The 15,159-nt window shown below is 45.6% G+C and overlaps 1 protein-coding gene and 1 non-coding gene across 2 annotated transcripts in view; both read right to left on the bottom strand.

Moving 5' to 3' along the window:
- The window catches only part of LOC140218639 (uncharacterized), an 87,715-nt gene that overhangs the window by 17,112 nt on the left and 55,444 nt on the right, over positions 1 to 15,159 (bottom strand). The window lies entirely within an intron of this gene.
- On the bottom strand, positions 6,184 to 6,256 carry TRNAR-CCU (transfer RNA arginine (anticodon CCU)). The gene has a single exon. It is a non-coding gene; the product is annotated as a tRNA-Arg (tRNA).

Here is a 15,159-nt window from a genome sequence, read left to right as displayed (position 1 = left end):
GGAGCATTCTGCTAACAGCACCTTGACGAGAAGTCTTGTATATCGCACAATTCGAGAGGCGAAAGTCGTCATTGATTCCCGCTTCTTGAATGCAAAGTATTGGAAAGTTGTATTGCACAAGCAGTTTACGAAAGTCAGCACACTTCCTTCGAAGACAGCATTTCACTGAAATATGGAGACATTTTTGTAACGGTTATTCATGTACTGCCTGCCGCAGTTTCGTCCCGGGTTGTTGACACAATAGTGCTTCCAGAGGAAACAAGGCTTTCACTTCTGGTAGGTTGTTTGCTTCCGGCAGAGCAGATAGGATTGCCTTAAGAGCTGCCAAAAGCATTGGCAAAATCAGTTGTGTCATCGATGCGGTGGTATGTTCGCTATTAGCTGGCGTTACTTCTGCAGTAGGTGCGTTAAGGTCACTGAGAAAAATGTGTGCGAATATGGGACCTTTCTTGTGTATTACATTCTGACTGTTGTCGTCTGGGTTTCCGTAGCATTGATGCATAAGACTGGGCGCTTGACTGTGATCTCCTTGATTGGTCTCTTGATTGCACTGTTGGTTGTTCTCTTGAGGAGGAATAGCTTGTTGGTTCTTTTGGCTGTGGTGGTTCCGGTGCCCGCTGATGTGGGTGATCTTGCACTGGATGAACAATCTCAAGGTTTGGGGCGGGTTCATTGCGTCGCGGTTGTCTTCCATGGATAAGTTCATGTCGACGCATTTGTGCCGCTGCCTTTTTCTGAGGGCAGCCTGAGGAGGAGGCGGCATGGTTCCCCGCACAGTTCGCACATTTAGGTTGAAGAAGTGACTTGCACTCCTTGTGGCCATGATCTTCTGAGCAGATTTTGCATCGTCGTGTGCTGCGGCAGGTTTTTGCCATGTGCCCAAATCTCTGGCAATTATAGCAGCGAAGTGCTGGTCCTAGGTATTCCTCGACAGGGTGACTGGTGAAATCTAAGTAAATTCTTCCTGGAATAGGGCGATCGTCTCTGCAAGTCAGAATTACCGTGTGAAGTGGATGTGACTTTACTGCTCCATCTTCTTGGCGGGAATACCTTATCTGTCTGCGTGCCGATATAACTCCTGCGTCTTTCAAGAAGTATAGGTGTTATTCGTCTGTATACTGCAGAGGTACATGTCTTACTTTCCCAACGTTTCGCGTGTATGACTCTGGGGTGATGGGCTTGAATTCCAGGCCGCCTAACTTGAGAGCATCAAAAGTCGTTTTGCGGATGCCAAGAAAGCAACGCTCACACTGAACCTTCCATCTCTGGTCGTCCTGAAAGACTGTACTTTTTCTTTGGCAGCGCGATCTATTTCGGCAGACATTCGGTTTGGATTTACTTGCCAAAAAGTAGTACCTTCACTTGCTGGGCGAAAGACAACCGGAATGCCTCCGGCTCGCTTTTTCTTGTACGTGACCAAAGTAAATGGTGCATCTTCCCCCATCTCTTCTTCATCAATTAGCTCATAATTCGATGTTGTATCATCATACTTACTGTCTTCTAGGCGAGGTTTCTTGCTCTCGGCTTCACCGTCAGCCATTATTCCTGAATTCGCCGAAGTTAGTTCCGAGTTGTGGAGAACCAAACGTGCCGGCTTTATGAAGCTTTGTGGCGCTTGCAAAGCCCCAGGCTTTTCATTACGGCCTGTAGCATCATTCATATGGCTTGCTACACTTGGACGAGCATACGGCTCGTGACGATGTTCTCTATTTCCAACCACCATAGTGGCAGGGTAATAGCCAGGTCCTCAAAGAAGAAACAGCGTACCTGCAAGGCGCCTGGCTCGCTGAATCTTCACCCGACGTCTTGTTAATCAATCGTCGTCAATGGTAACCGTAAATGTCCAAAAAACCAGAAAAATCAGAGAACGGACAAAGACAGTGACCGAACAGATACACTTCTTCCAAAAGATATTGTTAAAGGTCTAGAAAGCCGCTCTAAGTGTATTTTGCTCTATCACATTACGCTGCCTACTCATGGTGAAGACTTTGAAGAATTTACAGTTTCGCAGCTGGCAAATGTCGTAAGCCAGCTGCCCAATTCAGCGCCAGGTCCCGATGGCATTACTACGCCAATAATTAAAACTTTAAGATATTTCCTGATGGATTGCTTACCATGGCAAACCATGCTATTGAATATTCGTGCATTTCTCCTGAATAAGGACTTGAAAAAGCAATGCCTATATTCAAACAAGTTGCTGGTTAAGTCTTGGATAAAATTAGGCAATTCTGTCTTACATCTAGCCTAATAAAACTAATCGGAAGAATCTTACATGACCGCATAGATAATTGGCTGATAGAGAACATGATTTTGAGCCCATGCCAAATTGGTTTTAGACGTTGGTTCTCGATCTCTTGTGCCCATGTCGACCTAGAAAGTCGAAATCAACTTGAACGATGTTAGAAAAAAATATGCTGCCTTAGTCATTTTGGATATCACTAAGGCGTATGACAGTGTAGAGCTTGTAAGCCTAATAAACGCACTTCAGAATGCAAATCTGCCAAATTATTTTGTCGGGTGTGTTTGTGAATTTCGAAATCGCTGGGAATTTTATTTCTCTCAATAAGGATTGTCTTTATTAAAGTATACACGGTCAAGCGGTCTACCCCAAGGATCAGTCCTATCGCCATTGCTGTTTAATGTTTTACGAAATACTGTTCTTTTGCAACAGGATGTGCATGTGTACGTATACGCCGATGGCATCGCATTTCTTGCTGCATCGGTAGATATACATGCTTTGAACCAAACTCTACAATCCTATATATGAGTAGCCTAGAATTGCGGCTTGATGGCATCAACCTCTCTCTTAATATAAAGAGAACCGCCATCCTAGTTTTCTCTCGAAGCGTTCTTGTGCAACTTTCAATTCTTTATCGACTAGAGAATATCCCGTAGGTGAATTCACTTAAAGATTTGGCTGTAATATACACCGAAAAGCTTAAATGGAGTCCGCATATAGCGCATATTACCTCTAACGGAGCACGCTCAGTAGGAATGTTGCGTATATTTCATAATAATAATAATAATAATAATAATAATAATAATAATAATAATAATCCTGCTTTATGTCCCCTGCAGGACGACGGCCTCTCCCTGCGATCTCCAATTACCCCTGTCCTGCGCCAACCGATTCCAACTAGCGCCCGCAAATTTCCTAATTTCATCGCTCCACCTAGTCTTCTGCCGTCCTCGACTGCGTTTCCCTTCTCTTGGTACCCATTCTGTAACCCTAATGGTCCAACGGTTATTTAACCGGCACATTACTTAACCGGCACATTACTTACCGGCACATTAAATTACTGCCGAGCTCCATTTTTTTCTCTTAATGTCAATTAGAATATCGTCTATACCCGTTTGCTCTCTGATCCAAACCGCTCTCTTTCTGTCTGTTAAAGTTATGCGTAGCATTCTTCGTTCTATCGCTCTTTGCGCGGTCATTAACTTGTTATCAAGCTTCTTTGTAAGTCTCCAAGTCTCTGCCCCATGTGTCAGCACTGGTAAAATGCACTGATTGAAAACCTTCCTTTTCAATGATAATGGTAAGTTTCCATTCAGGAACTGGCAATGTCTGCCGTATGCGATCCAACCTACTTTTATTCTTCTATGAATTTCCTTCTCATGATCAGGGTTCCCTTTGGTTAATTGACCTAGGTAAACGTACTCCTTCACAGACTCTAGAGGCTGACTGGAGATCCTGAACTCTTATTCCTTTGCCCGGCTATTCCTCATTATCTTTGTCTTCTGCATATTAATCTTCAACGCCACTCTTACACTCTCTGTGTTAAGGTACTCAATCGTTTGTTGTAACTCGTCTGCATTGTTGCTGAATAGAACAATGTCATCGGCAAACCGAAGGTTGCTGAGATATTCACCGTCGATCCTTACTCCTAAGCCTTCCCAGTTTAATAGCTTGAATACTTCTTCCAAGCACGCAGTGAATAGTATTGGAGAGATTATGTCTCCCTGCCTGACCCTTTTCTTTATAGGTATCTTCCTGCTTTTCTTGTGTAGAATTAATGTAGCTGTAGAACCTCTGTAGATATTTTCCAATGTATTTACGTAAGCGTTCTGTACTCCTTGATTACGTAATGCCGCTATAACTGCTGGTATTTCTACTGAATCAAATGCCTTTTCGTAATCTATGAAAGCCATATAGAAAGGCTTACTGCACTCTGCGGATTTCTCGATTACCTGATTAATGACATGGATGTGATCCATTGCAGAGTATCCCTTCCTGAAGCCAGCCTGTTCCCGTGGTTGAATAAAGTCCAGTGTTGCTCTTATTCTATTAGAGATTATTTTGGTGAATATTTTATATAATACTGGGAGTAAGCTAATGGGCCTATAATTTTTCAACTCTTTAACGTCTCCCTTATTGTGGATTAGTATAATATTTGCGTTCTTCCTGTTTTCTGGGACCCTCGCAGTAGATAGACACTTCGTATACAGAGCCGCCAGTTTTCCAAGCAATATGTTTCCTCCATATTTGATTAAATCGACTGTTATTCCATCTTCTGCTGCCGCTCTTCCTCATTTCATGTCTTTCAAGGCCCTTCTGACCTCATCGCTAGTTATAGGAGGAGTTTCTGTATCCTGTTCATTGCTGTTTCTAGTGGAAGTATCCTGACTCATCTGGGTATTGTGCAGGTCCGTATAGAATTATTCCGCTTCTTTTGCTATATTTTCGAGATTGCGGATGATATTACCCTGCTTATCTTTCAGTGCGTACATCTTGGTTTGTCCTATGCCAAGTTTCTGTCTCATTGATTTCAGGCCGTGTCCAATATTACGGCTTCTTCAGTCTTTCTGACGTTATAGTTTCGAATATCACTTATTTTCGCCTTGTTGATCAGTTTTGGCAGTTCCGTGAGTTCTATCTTATCTTTTGAGTTTGGCACTTTCATTCTCTGTCGTTTCTTTATCAAGTCTTTTGTTACTTGGGAGAGCTTGCCTACTGGTTGCCTTGGTGCCTTGCCTCCCACTTCAATTGCTGCCTCTGAAGCTAGCCTAGCCTACTTACGATTTCATTCATTAGCTCTATGTCATCATAATCGCTCTGCTCTAAGGCTGCATATTTGTTTGCAAGTACCAGCCTGAATTTGTCTGCTTTTATCCTTACTGCCTCTAAATTGGCCTGTTTCTTCTTGACTAATTTTGCTCTATCTATCTTCGAATTGGGGTGAATCCTAGCCCTCACTAACCTACGATCACTGCGTAGATTTAGCAGCAGCGAATCACGATTGCGCCGGCATGCCCTCATTATGATCTATTGCATGTATTTCTCCCGATAAATGTTCGGGCGTATTGTTTTCTGGCAGGCCTGCATGCGAAATTCGGCCTCTGGTCCTATTAGAACGTTACGTTTATGTCATGGGCTTCCTAAATTTGTCGCGAATAATATATCAAGAAGCACGCCTGCCTTCTCTTCTCATGCGATTTCATATCCTAACAGTACAAAGTTTCTTAGTTATATGCATCTCCACAGAGAAGGTCAATATACGTTTTCATTATTGAATCGGCCTCATTTTTTAACCATCAGGGGTCTCGTTCACGTTGCGCTGAAGTTGTTTTCGTACAAAAACTATTGGACCCTGTAAGTGTTCACCTGTGCGAGGTGGTCTTACGATATCAAATTAAATTATGCCGTTTTACGTACGAAAACTACGATCTCATTACGAGGCACGCCGTAGTGGTGGACTCCGCAAATTTATATAGGCCACCTGGGGTTCTTTAACGTGCACCTAAATCTAACTACAGGGGTGTCTTCGCATTTAACCCCATCGAAATGCAGCCGCCGTGGTCGTGACCTCGTACTTAGCGGTCTTACAAATTCCTTTGTTTCAGTCGCTAAAATTGAATTTGATTATATTTTTCCAAACAATGCTAAGCATTTGCCCTTTCAATATCTGAATGGTACTTTGGAAGACCGCCGTGTGCACCTAGATAAAAGACCGTGATAACGACTGATGCTCCCGTCTGAGAAGGCAGGTGTCGGAATTGTATCACTATATCTAAATTCGAGAAGAAAGGGGGTCAACCGAGGGGCCCGATTTTTATTAATCATATCATGAGAAGCCAATAGACAAAGACACCAAGGAAAACATAGGGGAAATTACTTGTACTTACTAATTGAATTAAATAAACGATAAATTAAGGGCAATGAAAGTGGATGAAAAAACAACTAGCCGCCGGTGGGGAACGATCCCACGTCTTCGCATTAGGCGTGCGATGCTCTAACCAATTGAGCTACCACGGCGCGGTTACCCCACCCAATTTCCTGGGTATTTATGTGCTACTACAAGCACTAACCTAGGGAGTGTTAGCCAGCGCCAACGCCCACAAACCTTGGCGGCGGATGTTCCACATCCGCCGCCAAAGAGGACGAGCAAATAGCTCGTTGCTCGGCCTCCTCCTTATAGAATTTGTCGAGGGATCAAATACATGAATAATAACTGCATTGTGATTGCGAAAGATGCTGCAAACGAAGTCTGGAACGCTGCAGACTGTCAAGACAAGTAAAATATGTATTTTTTCATAAATGAATACACTCGTATGTCCCAAAAATTTTGTCCGGAATAACTGATATCAATGCTTCCATGTTCTTTGTCTATTTAATAAGCAAGGAAAATATCACATGAACTTTAGAACTATATCAGTTCGAAACCAGCAAAGCAGTGCATGCCGCTGATATGAAAGATGTAAACGCCATGAAATGAACAAGTTGAGGACAATTGTTTCAATGAAACTTTGTCAGTTAAGAACCTTGTTTACATTTTTGTACATATACAACGGCCAGGGAAAAATCTCAATGACGCTGTAATTTGTTCCAATCTATTGTTCAGGAGCAGCTGCCACTGGTTGTGGATTGTGAGTAATTACACCGAAATTATAGTCGCAATAGAGAGCACATATAAAAAGCCGTAGTTCCGCAAAATATACGAGGACGAGTCAAATGAAAGTGACCCAATGCGAATATATGACAAGCGGGGTACTTTAGTTAAAAGTAGTCTCCATGAGCATTTAGACATTTGTCCTACTGACTAACGAGTCACGTGATTCCCGTCTCATAAAATTCATTGGGTTGCTGCTCCAAAAAGTCTGTAACTGACCTTTCACGTCATCGTCCGACACGAATCTGGTTCTCTTGAGCTTTTTTTTTTTTTAATTGCCCCAACATGAAGAAGTCGCAAGGCGACAGGCCTGGGCTGTATGGCAGATGTTGCAGCGTTTTCCACTTGAACTTTGCCAGTTTTATATAAACCACATCAGCATTGTCGTGGAGCAAGATGATCCCGATCGTCAATTTTCCGCGTCGTTTGTTCTTGATTGCGACACGCAGCCGATCCGGCGTTTCACAATATCGGAAACGATTGATAGTCTCTCCAGGTTTAGCAAATTTTATCAGTAATGGCGCCTGACGATCGAAAAAAAAAAGTGAACAACATCTTTCCGGCGGAAATGACGGCCTTTGCTTTCTTTGGGAGTGGTGAATTTGAATGTTTCCACTGTAAGCTTTGCCGTCGTGTTTCAGGCTTGTAGTAGTGGCACCATGATTCGTTCCCGGTCACAAGTGCAGAGAAGTCGTCACCCTCATTGCGATACCGGTTCAGATGAGTCAAGGCAGCGCCGAGCTTCTCCGTCTTCTGGCGGTGGTTCAAAATCTTGGGCATCCATTGCGCACACGAGAACCGATAACAGAGATGTTAATAAATTATAGTGTGAACTATACCGTGACTGATGTCCACATACTCTGCCTGTTCATCGATGCTTATCCTCCGTTCTTGTCTAATCAGCTCATCAACCTTTGCAATTGTGTTGAGGGTGATTGCACGGTGGCTTTGGCCGCGGTCTTCGATCGTCTTTGCAACTTTCACGTCCTTCTTTGAACCGTTTATTCCAGCACTTCTCAGTGGGCAATGAAATGCAATGTTAAACGTACACGGCAGTCATACGGCGACTAATTTCTTTTTGGGAAACGCCTTCAGCTGTCAAAAACCTCACGACACCACGCTGTTCAACTTTTGGAGCGTCCATTATAGTCACGCAACCATGTTCAACCCAGTGTAGGAGAGAATTAAAGAACCTTTATCCTCACACCTGCATCTCACGTTTGTAAATGAAAGATGCCTGTGTGCAACGTGCATGCCTCGCAGATAACGGACCGAGCCATTATTGCGCGGGGTGGGTTGGCTCACTTTCATTTGACTCGCCTTCGTACATAGAAATGTGAAGACACAATGGAATGTACAAATGCGAAGAGACAGCTTGATAAAGGGCAAAAAAGTCTCACTGGAAACAAAGTTCATGGCCCGTATGCACAAAACCTCGCAATAAGATATTTAAATATACGTATAAGTATCCAATAAATCTACGTATCTAAGAAAGAGTCACGGTACATAATGCGTCAACCAGGGCAAATAAAGATGTTGCGCAATCACAGATTCACAGATCACAGAATCCTGAGGCGCACCCATGCTCCATCCGCTCACCTCAATGTATCGCGCGTGGCGGAAGGCTCCCCCCCCCCCCCCTCCCCCACCGCTTTTCTCCCTTGCGCATGCAAGACTGAGACCCAAACAATGAAACGTTTATTTCCTTCGAGCGCTTCCTAACCATACGTGAGACCTCCTTACAGCGAAGGACCGATGCGTACTCTGACAGCTCCTTTCGCCCGTCCCCACGTAAGGAGTGGTTGCCTACGAGTTCTTCATAAATTCAAACTACGGCCTTCTGACTAATCCAGGCGTACCTACCATCCCGGCAACTCGATCTCATGCACCGGACCTCAATTGGTGACTCGGTCCTGGATCTCCTACATGAGTGACTGAGCCAGACGCGCGGGAAAGTGACCACTAACCCGCATTCATTGGCATACATACTAAATACACGAAGAAACTCCGTCGCAAAATACGGGTAACTGATTGGGGCAAGGTCAGTGCCGATGACACAGGCATTTGTTGCAACGACTGCTTTCTCCACCTTAGAAACAATTTTACACGACTCAACGATTTCTGCGACAGTGAATGAGGACCAACCGACCCCTGACCTAAACCTTCTCAACCTATGGGCGCAGCGCCACCAGGTGGAACATCTGGCTAATAGTAGCCATTTGCAACACGAAGCCCACGATTTGGCTAACCGCATCAGTGCGCGTGCTCGGCGCTACAAATAGCAACTTTCACGAAGCGGCTGGCGTGATTGGTGCGAGCACCTAGGCTCGGTAGCAGGAAACAAGAAATTATGGCGCACTTATCGAGCCACGGAGCGCGGTGGTTATCATGCAGACCCATCGTCAGGAATCCGACTGGCTCTCAACCTTACGCCGGAAGATTTTGCTAAGCAAGCAGCTGTCAGCTTTTTATGCGAAGCATACTAGCCGCACAACCACGCTCTTCCTTGCAGCGCCGCGCGCGGCCGCGTAGCTACCATATGACGTCATAACAGCTGCAAAAGCGGAGGCTCAACTCGTGCGCTCGCTTGCGGCCGCGTAGCTACATAGCCGGGTCTCAGCTCGTGCGCTCGCCTGCATGAGTTGTTTCTTCGTCTAGCCGAACCAAATATAGCCAAGCAACAGCAGTTCACCAGGCTAAACAGTGGTTCAACAACTAAAATAAAGGCTAGTATGCTTCGCATCCTGGGCTTAACCTTAGCTAAGCCACAGCCATTTTTTTTCCTAATTACTAGCAACAACCAGCAACTCCTTCAATTGATACGAATGATGCACTTTGGACATTACGATGCCTTTCACAAAAGCCAAGATATTCGCTGCAATTGAAGACGCAAAGCAACATTCAATGTTTGGACATGACCCTGCCCCGTATGGGCTTTTAAGATTTTGGCAGGTGAGGCAATTGACACTTTCCTCCAGGTTATGACTAGCATATGCATCGAGGGATCTCTCCCACCTGAGTGGAAACACTCTGTACTGGTGCCCATACCTGAACTAGGAAAACCTGCAAGAAGTCTTTAAGCCCTCCGGCCAATTTGTCTGACACGAACCATGTGCAAATCGTTTGAGCGAATGCTGGCTACTCGACTTTCCTGGTAGCTCGAACACAACCATAAATACCATCCGGCCCAGATCGGATTCAGGCCCTACATAGGTACGGAGGATGGCCTAGCTATAATGACAGATGAAGTCCTACACGTCTCACCTTGCACTCATTTGGTGCGCACTGTGGTGGCTACTGACATAGCCAAAGCGTGCGATAAGGCAATCACGAGACCATTCTACGAAACATGGACACGCTTCGCTTGCCGCTTCAGGTGAAGAAATTAGTGCACTCGTTCCTGACCCGCCAAACATTTTCTGTACATGTAGGAATTTGGTTTTGTTAGATCAAACCATGGGGTACCACAAGGCTCCGTTCTGGCACCGTTATTATTTGATATTGTCTTCTTGCCTCTAGCGCATAAACTACAGGACGTTGATAATATAAAATTTCTAATTTATGCTGACGATGTCACACTGTCACGAAATGCACTGGCCTTCCAGTTACATTTTTAACGAAAACGCGGTTTATTCACACATGCACAAAAGTAACTGGAACACCAGTGCATTTCGTCGGACACCTTGAAAATTAATATCTTGAAACTCGTCCCAAGTGAATACGCCTTGCGAACTCACCGGCTATAATTCGTCGATTGAAATAATGGCCGTAATGTTAATAGTTAAAGAGCTAAGTAACCTAAGTATGTTACTTATTCAATTAATTATTTTGGTTTATCATAGATGTAATGGCCACCTGATCGGGTAATATAGATCAAGGATTTCAATTGTGCTATCTGCCACAGGCAATGTTTAAAAATATGGTGCAGCTAAAAAAAGCACCCTGTATACACGGTGCTTCAACGTACACTTTCAAAAATATTTTAGACTTGCCTGTCGCAGATAGCACAATTATAGTGCATCGGCTGGTGTACTCGAAGAGGCGGACATTATGTGCACAAAAATTTGAAATGCATACTTGACCAATTAACGAAAACTTACTAATGAAGTTTTAACTAATTACCTTATGGCACATATTGCAATTTACAAATTCTAGCGGGTGAGACTGTACGGCGCATTCACTTGAAGAGAACTGTATGGATGACACCATTTACGAAATATGAGCCGTCAAACTTGGGGTAATAATGCGCTGTCGTTCCACTTACTTTCTAACAAAACGTCGTTTTAAGCATCGAAGCACAAAAGTAATCGGAAGGCCAATGCACTTCACAGCTATCTTCACGAATTAATATCTCGAAACCGGCGTCATCCTGAGAAATTGTTCCAACTGGATCCGCATATTGAACTCCCCGGCTAAAATTTGTAAATTTCAATAAGTGCCATAAGGTAAATAGCTAAAGTTTAATTGTAAATGTTTTTTAGCTTTTCAATTATTCATTTCATTTCTTTGTGCAAGTAATGTCCGCCTCTTCGAGTAGACCAGCTCATGCACTAGAATTGTGCTATCTGCCACAGACAATTAAAACAAATTTGGTTCGCTGAAACACCCATATCAAGCGCAGTTCCTACGACTGACTGCTCAACAGTGGGAAAAACTTAGGTTATCAACAGAAGTGCCACGAGGGCAATTACGACCCTCCATCGTCTAACACCTATACCGGCGCTACAAGAGCACGCACAGCTTTACACCATTTCTTTTGTGCTTCTTAAGGACGACGGGCTTGTGCGACCAACTGTGACTATTAATGCAATTTCTGTAAGGCCACACACGTCAGCGAACTCACTGCAATTTCCTTCTTTCCTTCCCTCCTCTCTCTCCCTGTTATCCTTGTTTTCCCCCTTTCCCTTTCCCCCGGTGTAGGGTAGCCAACCGGACATGATTCTGGTTAACCTCCCTGCCTTCTTCTTATCTCTTTTCCTCTCTCCTTACACAATTTCTGAGCTTGTTGAGCTGCGACTGCAAGCAAGAAATCTTAAACGATGCCACATACCGAGAGTAGCGACGCTCCATTCCTATTTGTAGGGAGATTATGCCATGACTACGAACTTGGAGAGTCTTCCACCGCGGAAGAAGACATCACTAACCAATAACAAGATGACAAAGCTCCGCAGGCGGATTCAACCGATTGCAACAACTGAAACGACCGTACCAACGGGATGCTGTGTGATATGCACGGACGCGGCGATTAACTCGAAAGGAGGACAAATAGCATTTTCAAGTCCCACCCACCCTGAGATCCAAGCCACTGGCAGCTATGCAATGGACTTTTCAGACCAGTTATTATTTGAGCCGCAGTCTGTACATGTAGGATGCGATAGAAACCCTTGTCAACTTGCCTAACAACAACGAAGCCCACATCTATACTGACAGCCTCGGCGCAGTTAAGCATCTTAAACAATTAAGGAAAAGATTGCATATTTGTGAGCATATCGAAAAAATTCACAATTTTATACGTGTGAACATTACTGTCCACTGGGTGCAAGCACGTGGTCATGACCGCAACAATGACCTTGCGGACCGCATTGCTCACACACGTCACTACTCCTCTTTCCCTTCACTTTGACCCCCGCTCTGTCTTCACTGCCCGAAAATCCATCCTACGGCGTAACATGCATGCCCTCATCCCCACGCGTGTCCGCACCCTTCCCCAGAATCTTTCTCGGGGGAAATCCCTCTCCGGCGACTTCGGGCCGGGGCGGCCCTTACAACAGCCGTCACTTGTGCTTGGGGTCAATCATACGAAGGCATTGTCCAGTGTCCGAAGTGTTCCGCTCCTGCGTCTGCAGCGGATGCCCGCCATCTACTTAGGAAGCGCCCTGGGACAAAGACAATTGGCGAACGTGAACTTCAAGGTGTGAATTAAAACTGGCCTGCATGCTTATATTTAGTTTCATACTGACGTTATGCCGCGTGTCAGCGCAAGCGAAAAAAAAAAAAACGCGTACAGCACGCTCGGGTAGAAGAATGCTGCTAGCTTTTTCGGCATAGTATTCTTCTGCTGCACAATAACATCACCGAATATCAAGTGCGACATCACAGCACATTTGACGAGGCTTTTAGACGAGCGTAGCGTAGAAATTTTATCCTATGAATCGTTTTCTCTCGGGAAAATACAATTTGAAGAGTGCCGGCACGTAAATGTCTCTTCCCTCTCAGTCCTCACAGCAGCTTCCGACTTATTTTGGTCTGCACCGAATGTGTACAGCGCACATCACCTTGTATGCGAGAGAAAACGCACTAAATTGGCGAGGACAGTCTTCCATGCTAACACAGAATTGTAAAAGAACTGTTACGCTGCTACATCACCTGTAGGCAGCCTTTAGTAATATTTGGCCTGTCGTAAGTGTGACAGGTTAGGAAAGTTGCAGGAGCAGGATGGGGTCACGTGACGCAGGCCAGAGGTAAGGGCGATTTCATCTAACTAACTGATAAACTGATAATGCTGCCGGCGATGAGAATGACGACGACGAAGCGTATCAGTATCTGAAGATTAATGTTGGTTTTGCAGTCACAAGTTGGATCTAGAGAACAATGCGTGCAGAAGAATACGCATGCAACGTGTTCTGTGTCATTAGATTTGTAGCAATACATATCGAAGCAGTCAAAAGAGTCTTACGCAGGAAAATAATATTCTGTATTTTGCGTATGCGCCATGCATAGCTTGATCTGATAGTCCCACAGTGTTAGAGTGCCCTCTAGGTTTAAAGTATATCCTCCGGTTAACCTCAGACTGCCAGCCATTCCAATACGAGGTGCGCTACGAGGTGCGCTACTAGGACGTCATCGAGCCCTTGTTGTGCACCTGTCCTCGGTACGACGTCTAATGCCGCTCTCTCTACTGGCCGGACGCGAAATTATTTTCTGAGCAAGAATATTAGGATCGTGGGCGCGTACTTCGCCAGCGCAAAAAGTTACTCGCGCACTAGTGTAGTTCTTGAAGTGCACCAGCGACCACTTATAGAACTCATATGCAGCCTCCTGCGTGCAGGACTACTTCTCTTCTTCCTTTTTTATTGCGATAGCAATTATGTAGACACCCCTGGCGCATTTCTGCCATGGGCGTTGCTGTCTCCGTGAGGTTCCGTATAAAGTCCAAGTGCGATAAAATCGGCGCCGCGCGCCGTATGCTGTATATGCGAGTGAAAGCGCGCGAGGGTCAGCCGGCGATCGAGGCTCATTCTCGCGCACACAACAGAGAAAAGCGGGGAGGAAATGCGCCGTCTTCCGTCGGGCGGAAGGCCCCGGGGGGAGTGTAGGCGGGGGGGGGGGGGGGGGGGGCGTTCTGCTCCGGGCGACCCGGACGCGTATTAACAATTGCTAGTAGGTACAGCGGGGCGTGGCACTTGCAGAGACGCCGGACGTTTGCGCGTATGCGCGGGTAACAGCGGGTACGAGAGAAGAAATGTGGGGACTTTTGCTCCTTGAATATATGACTCTGCATAGGCATTACGGAGGAGTTTCTTAGCGCGTGTTGCATGTGTTTGTACCTAGGCTTGCCGGCAGAAGTCGCGGGGCACGGTGTTAAACTTATCGTCGCAAGTTGGCGGCTGGACGTAGCTATATTTATTCAATCGTGTTTTTTACTAATTGAAACAACGTGTCATTATTTCGTGTCATTTGCGGCGCCTCCAGGACACCAAAGCGGCAACAGGGACACAAAAGCCAGAACCCGGACTGGTCCGTGGGTAGGGGCTCGCCGAGGCCTGCGCGTGCCAGGGGTGTATAAGATCGGCTGTCCGCTTTCGCGGACAGACAATTTTTTATGCCAACACCCACTGGTACGCTTCGGACGCCGCGCGGCCCCAGGCCACGGGCCGCCCTGCTTCCAGCTTTGATCCCCCCGCTACCCCTTGGGCGCCCCGGAGATCCTGCGCCGCTTGCTTTATTATAACCTCAGGTGTTCTCCTGAGGCCTCCGTTTGCCGGTTTGCCGGTTTGCCGGTACGAGAGGACAGCTAAGCTCTCCTTTCTGCTTTCTTGTACAGCTTGCTGTTTTCGGCCCATGGTTGTTACCGTCTACCACGTGTGCTACGTCTACATCTATATCGAATTTCCTGCTGGATACACCGTTACAAGCTCCTGACAACAGCCTTGATTATCTGAGCATGGAAGACATCATCTTCACGTCCGTACCAAGTGAGACGTGGACACTGCACCGGCAGCAGCACTGCAGCGCTCAGGTTTAGGCCACTGGGCGTTTGATTCAGTCG

This window comes from Dermacentor andersoni, chromosome 1, assembly GCF_023375885.2.
Source record: "Dermacentor andersoni chromosome 1, qqDerAnde1_hic_scaffold, whole genome shotgun sequence".
Taxonomy (NCBI): Eukaryota; Metazoa; Arthropoda; class Arachnida; order Ixodida; family Ixodidae; genus Dermacentor; species Dermacentor andersoni.
The sequence above is the reverse complement of the archived record's forward strand: the minus strand, read 5'-3'. Positions and strand labels throughout refer to the sequence as shown.